This window comes from Mandrillus leucophaeus, unplaced genomic scaffold (genome assembly GCF_000951045.1).
Source record: "Mandrillus leucophaeus isolate KB7577 unplaced genomic scaffold, Mleu.le_1.0 Scaffold157, whole genome shotgun sequence".
Taxonomy (NCBI): Eukaryota; Metazoa; Chordata; class Mammalia; order Primates; family Cercopithecidae; genus Mandrillus; species Mandrillus leucophaeus.
Window position 1 is genome coordinate 435082 of NW_012101554.1, and position 7094 is coordinate 442175.

The 7094-nt window shown below is 45.3% G+C and overlaps 1 protein-coding gene and 1 pseudogene across 1 annotated transcript in view; both read left to right on the plus strand.

The window, feature by feature from the left end:
- LOC105536258 overlaps positions 1-2369 on the plus strand; it is an 8239-nt pseudogene extending 5870 nt beyond the window's left edge.
- Positions 1-7094, plus strand: part of TXNRD1 (thioredoxin reductase 1) — a 152407-nt gene that overhangs the window by 52009 nt on the left and 93304 nt on the right. The window lies entirely within an intron of this gene.

Consider the following 7094-nt stretch of genomic DNA (forward strand, 5'->3'; position numbering starts at 1 on the left):
TTAGCAGAGCCAGGATGGTCTCGATCTCCTGACCTCGTGATCCACCCACCTCAGCCTCCCAAAGTGCTGGGATTACAGGCGTGAGCCACCACGCCTGGCCATATTATTTATTCTTATAGGTTTTGGGATAGGTGGTGGAGTTAGGAGCAATGTTTTGCAGGCAGGGGGTGGATCTCACACAGTACATTCTCAAGGGTGGGGATAATTACAAAGAACCTTCTTAAGGGTGGGGGAGATTACAAAGTACATTGATCAGTTAGGGTGGGGCAGAAACAAATCACAATGGTGAATGTCATCAGTTAAGTCTATTTTCACTTCTTTTGTGGATCTTCAGTTGCTTCGGGTCATCTGGATGTATATGCGCAGGTCACAGGGGATATATATGATGCCTTAACTTGGGCCCTGAGGCCTGACACTCAGGAGGCAGAGGTTGCCATGAGCCAAGATTGAGCCAATGCACTCCAGCCTGAGCAACACAGCGAGACTCTAGAAAGAAAGATGTATTTGGATTCACTGTAAGAAAGAGTAAATAAGCATTTAGGGCTGGGCACGGTGACGCAGGCCTGTAATCCAGTGGCCAACCTGGTGAATCCCTGTCTCTACTAAAAATACAAAAATTAGCCGGGCATGGTGGCGAGTCCCTGTAATCCCAGCTACTTGGGAGGCTGATGTTATAAGTAAAGTTTCAGTGCCGCAAAAGAAATAGCACTTGAATATAAAGTTTTCTTTTTAATTCTCAGCAAGGCAAGTTACTTCTATAGAAGGGTGTTCCCTTGGGGTTCTTATCCCTGACACACGTGGCCCCTGCTGCTGTGTCCTTCCCCTATTGGCTAGGGTTAGACTGCACAGGCTAAACTAATTCCGATTGGCTAATTTAAAGAGAGTGACAGGGTGCGGGCGTGGTTTAGCGGGAAAAATTGTTATGACAGAGCAGGTAGTGAGTCAGGGTAGGGTAGGTAATCGGAATGAGTTAGGGTGGAGCACGTAATCAGAATGAGTTAGGGTGGAGTAGGTAATCGAAAAAGGTTGCTTTACGGAGGAAGTTAAGTTTAAAAGAAGTAGGCAAAAGGCCCAGCACTGTGGCTCATGCCTGTAATCCAAGTACTTTGGGAGGCCTAGGCCATCGGATCACGAGGTCAGGAGATCAAGACCATCCTGGCTAAGGTGAAACCCAGTCTCTGCTAAAAATACAAAAAAATTAGCCGGGCGTGGTGGCGGGCGCCTGTCGTCCCAGCTACTCGGGAGGCTGAGGCAGGAGAATGGCATGAACCCAGGAGGTGGAGCTTGCAGTGAGCCGAGATCGCGCCACTGCATTCCAGCCTGGGAGACAGAGCGAGATTCCATCTCAAAAAAGAGAGAAAAAAAAAGTAGCAGGCAAGGAATTGAACATACTGACATACTGATTCTTTGAAAAAGAAAGTTAGAACTCATATCTAACACTGAGGCAGGAGAATTGCTTGAACCTGGGAGGCAGAGGGTGCAGTGAGCTGAGAAAGTGCCATTGCACTCCAGCCTGGGCAACAAGAGTGAGACTCCCTCTCAAAAAAAAAAAAAAAAACATTTAAAATCCATAGATACTTTTTCGGTCTCCGGTTGCCGCTGCAAGAGAAGCCGCCTTGTCTGCGCATCTGCAATGGGTGGTTAGCACCGCTCCAGTTTCCTGTCAAGAGGAATAAGGAGACCTACAGCACCGAGCCCAATAACTTGAAAGCCTGCAACTGCTTCCGCTACATTGGGCTTATTCACTGCAAGACTGTGGGCCTGGAGCCGGCAGCCTACAGCAAAGGTGTCGTGGTTGTGAAGCAGAGATCCAGCCAGCGGAAGCCTGCCACCTCCTACGTGCAGACCACCATTAACAAGAATGCTCAGGCTGGGCACGGTGGCTCACGCCTGTAATCCCAGCACTTCTGGAAGGTGGAGGCGGGCGGATCACGAGGTCAGGAGTTCGAGACCAGTCTGACCAACATAGTGAAACCCTGTCTCTACTAAAAATACAAAAATTAGCCGGGCATGGTAGCGTGTGCCTATAGTCCCAGCTACTCAGGAGGCTGAGGCAGGAGAATCACTTGAACCCAGGAGGCAGAGGTTGTGGTGAGCCGAGATTGCGTCACTGCACTCCAGCCTGGGCAACAGAGTGAGACTCCATCTCAAAAAAACAAACAGCAACAAAAAAACAAGAATGCTCGTGCCACCCTCAGCAGCATTAGACGCAGGATCCTCAAAAAAGTACCGCCCTGACCTGCACATGGCAGCCTTCTGCAGGGCCAGCGCCATCCTGCAGCAGCCAGAAGCCTGTGATGGTGAAGAGGAAGCGGACCGCCTCACCAAGAGCTCCTGAGCCCCCTGCCCCCAAAGCAATAGTCAGCTGACTTTCTCAAAAAAAAAAAAAAAACGAATCACGAGGTCAGGAGATCGAGACCATCCTGGCTAACACGGTGAAAACCTTTCTCTACTAAAAATACTGAAAATTAGCCGGGCGTGGTGGTGGGCGCCTGTAGTCCCAGCTACTTGGGAGGCTGAGACAGGAGAATGGCCTGAACCTGGAAGGCGGAGATTGCAGTGAGGCGAGATAGTGACACTGCACTCTAGCCTGGGTGACAGAGTGAGACTCCATCTCAAAAACAAAACAAAACAAACAAAAAACAAAAAATCTGTAGATAAAGGAATTCAGATATATACTGGTGGAGAACTATAAGGTTCTCATCTGTCTTTGGGGTGGAGAAATTGGTCTGAATGCCTCTTAATGAGACATAGGTCGCTCTCAGTTCAAACCAGGGCCTAGAGCGTTAGGAAGATCAAAGGCTCCTTCAGGCTCAGCTCCACGAAGTGACCATAGCTTTCTGTTAACGACTGGTAGCCATCAACTGTATCAGGAGTCTGGGATTTTGGCTGTCAGAAAAATTAGAGGGGGATGTTCCTCTCAAGATCAACTATCTAATAATTTTAAGAATTTAGAGGTTAATAATAATAAGCTATGTGACACTTCTTTCATCTTAGGATCTAATAGCTATTTACCATTACTAATTAGTATATAACTCCTTGGCTGATGGTGAAGGTGGTTGATCTGCACTTTTATGAGATGAAACACCTGAGAGTTCAGTTGAATGGAGTCTGTACCTCTTGAGGTACTTCTGATGAGTGGTTTCCTACATGAAAACCATTTTCTTTCCTCTAAGATTGAAATGGGACACTGAGCAACCCAAAGCAAGTGGATTGCAGAAGGGGAATATTCTGCATGTACTAGCACGTGCACATTATGCATGTGTGTACATGTAATGCAGAATGCAGGCACTAATTTTTAAAGACATTTTTTCATGTTCCTTTCACTCCTTTTAGCCAGTTGTTTAAGAAAATTATGTTTTTCTAGCCGGGAGTGGTGGCGCATGCTTGTAATCCCAGCTACTCGGGTGGCTGAGGCAGCAGAACTGCTTGAACCCAGGAGGTAGAGGTTGGTTGCAGTGAGCCGAGATCGCACCACTGTACTCCAGCCTGGGCAACAAGAGCAAAACTCCGTCAAAAAAAAAAAGAAAATTATGTTTTTTTTCTTCTGACAAGAAAAGACAAGCTCTGAGTAATGAGAATATACACACTGTGGAAAATGGCATGCTTAGCCATAGAATGCTAATTAAAAGTAAAATGCAAAAATGAATATGCTACTCCTTGAGTTAGGTTTTTTGTTTTTTTGGAGATGAAGTTTCACTCTTGTTGCCCCGGAGTGCAATGACGCGATCTTGGCTCACTGCAACCTCCGTCTCCCAGGTTCAAGTGATTCTCCTGCCTCAGCCTCCCAAGTAGCTGGGATTACAGGCATGCGCCACCATGCCTAGCTAATTTTGTATTTTTAGTAAAGAAGGGGTTTCTCCTTGTTGGTCGGGCTAGTCTCGAACTCCCAACCTCAGGCGATCCACCTGCCTCCCAAAGTGCTGGGATTACAGGTATGAGCCACCGCACCCCACCTTGAGTTAAGTTTTGGTCAGTGTCCACTGTAATGTTTTGTTGACAGTTACTGTGAATGACCAATTTGTAAAAGGGGAAAATCCAAACTTCTAACCACACTGAGGTCATCATGGATTTATACCATGCATGAGGCGGTAATGATTATAATAACTCAACTATTGAGTCTTTTACATCTATTTACATCCTTTACATCTATTTACTCATCTCATTCTCCACAATCACCACATAAGGTGTAGATACTTTATTTATCACCATTTTACACATGAGTAAAGAAGGCACTCCTTTACTCACCACAAGGGAGAGGTAACAGAACTTGCCTAAGGGCATGCAGCTTGCCAGCAGAAAAGGCAGGTTATGTGATTTCATTGCAGGCTCTTAAAACTATTGAGCTATACTGCTTGTTAGTAGAAAGCCAGATGATTCTATGGGATTAGCCCAGAGATTTACAAAAGAGGAGAACTGGGCACATTTGAAGGCAGAATGGCTTGAACGGCCCTGAATACAAGATAGGAAGAGGATGTTGAAGAAAGGTGGGGTCCCCTAAGACCACTTGGAATTAGGATAGGTTATAGGTTGTTGTGCTCTGGTAAAGGTAGGCTTTAGCAGAGGTAGAACAATCCTTATTCTTCTGAGTATAAGTATAGAGAACTGCTGTGAAGAGAAGACACAGAAGTGAAAGTAACTTGTACCTGATGACTTGAGCTTCTGGGCAGTGTGCTGGAGCTGGCTTGTACCAGCTCAAGAGAGCCCTTGTTAGACATCAAGGAATTTTGCAAGAAGGTTGGTAGCTTGAAATTAGCCAAAGTGGGAATATGTCAACTCCGGAAATTAGCAAATACTACAAATGAGGGCTTCCTCACCACCACTCAGAACTGGTTTACCAGAACACCTTACACTCCCTTTCTTCTCTTTTCCGCTTCACTAACAGTAAAAAGCCTGCTGAAGTGCCAGTTGAATTCAAACCTTGAGTGAGTGCCGATTATGGGAAAGGCACTGTGCCAGATCCCAGGGTAAGAAAGACCAACCCCTCAAGTGAATAATACTGTGATGGAGAGTGAAGAGCGTGCAGGTGTAAATCCTGGACTAGCTGTCGGCTCTTGAGACAGTCACTTAACCTTGGGTTACTCATCTGTAAAAGGAGATAATAATACATATTCCAAAGGGTTATTGAGATGACTAATGAGAACATGTAAAGCTCCTGGCACAGAGGTGTTCAATAGGTGATGGTTCTAAGAGTGGCTGACATGTAAACAGATGTCTTTCATATAGCTTGATATAAGAAATAAAGACAGGAGCGGGGCACAGTGGCTCATGCCTGTAATCCCAGCACTTTGGGAGGCTGAGGTGAGAGGATTGAGCCCAGGAGTTCGATACCAGCCTAGACAACAAAGTGAGACCCTGTCTCTACAAAAAAATTTTTAAATTAGGCATAGGCTGGGCACGGTGGCTCATAACTGTAATCCCAGCACTTTGGGAGGCTGAGGTGGGTGGATCACAAGGTCAGGAGATCAAGACCATCTTGGCTAACACGGTGAAACCCCATCTCTACTAAAAATACAAAAAAAAAAAAAAAATTAGCTGGGTATGCTGGCAGGCACCTGTAGTCCCAGCTACTTGGGAGGCTGAGGCAGGAGAATGGCGTGAACCCGGGAGGCGGAGCTTGCAGTGAGCCGAGATCAAACCACTGCACTCCAGCCTGGGCAACAGAGTGAGACTCTATCTCAAAAGAAAGAAGAAAAAAAAATTAGTCAGGCATGGTAGTGTACGCCTCTGGCCAGCTACTTGGGAAGCTGAGGCGTGAGGATCATTTGAGCCCACGAGTTTGAGGCTGTGGTGAGCTATGATTGCACCACTGCACTCTAGCCTGGATGACACAGCAAGATTCTGTCCCCAAAAAACAAACAAATAAAATAAATAAAGACAGAATGACTACAGGTCATATAGTCCCCTGAGTAGATTCCAGAGTTTTCAGGGTGGATGTTTCATGGATGATTTTTTTCCTTGGTTGTTATCAGAAAGTTACCGGGGGGTTTTTGTCCCTACAGATCAAGTTTACCGGGTTTACTTGTTGCTTGTACCTCTTTTTAGCCTGTTCTTCACTATATATTATTTATTCGTAAGACAAACCATGGATTTGGAGATAGGCACACTTGGATGTATATCCCAACTCCAACACTTACCTGCTTTGTGACCTTTGGCAAGATTCTTTACTTCCTAGAATCTCAGTTTCTAATTTCATGCATAGGCGTAATAACTGAATCCAACCTTTTGGTTTCATCTCCCTTTATGCTTCTGCATCCCTATGCAAAAGACACTGTGTCTTTTGTATATACTGCTCCATCTGCCTAGAAAATTTCTGCTCTAGAGGTAGAACAGCACTGCGTTAAGAACCAAGGCCTACATATCAATCTCAGCTTGGACATCAAATCTAGGTGACCATGAGCATGATAATTATCCTCTATATACCTCAGTTTTTAAAATTTGTAAAATGGGGGAAATAATAATATCTCCCTTATTGGGTTGTTGTAATGATTAAATTAATCCTGTAAGAGCTAGATTTATGTCAGGCATATAGGGGGCACTGAAAAATTCTTAGGCATTACTCCCATTCTCATTACTGCTGCCCTCATTGTTCCTCAAGCTGTGGTTCAAAAATCGCTTGCTTTATGAAGCCTTCCCCATTTTTTCCATCCTATTATTTACTTCTCTTCTCTGTACCCATTGAAGTTTATGAACCACCACATTTGGAGCACCTAGTATGTCCCAGGAACTCTCCCAGGCATAGTACAGATGTTGTTTTATTCAGACTATCCAATATGTTCACACTTACTATTCCAGCTTCCTTCTGGGATACATCAAATTCTTTTTTTTTTTTTTTTCAGATGGAATCTCGCTATGCTGCCCAGGCTGGAGTGCAGTGGCACGATCTTGGCTCACTGCAACCTCCGCCTCCTGGGTTCAAGCGATTCTCTTGCCTCAGCCTCCTGAGTAGCTGGGATTACAGGCGCCCACCACCCATGCTTGGCTAATTTTTTGTATGTTAGTAGAGATGGGTTTTCACTATGTTGGCCAGGCTAGTCTTGAACTCCTGACCTAAAGTAATCCACCTGCCTAGGCCTCCCAAAGTGTTGGGATTA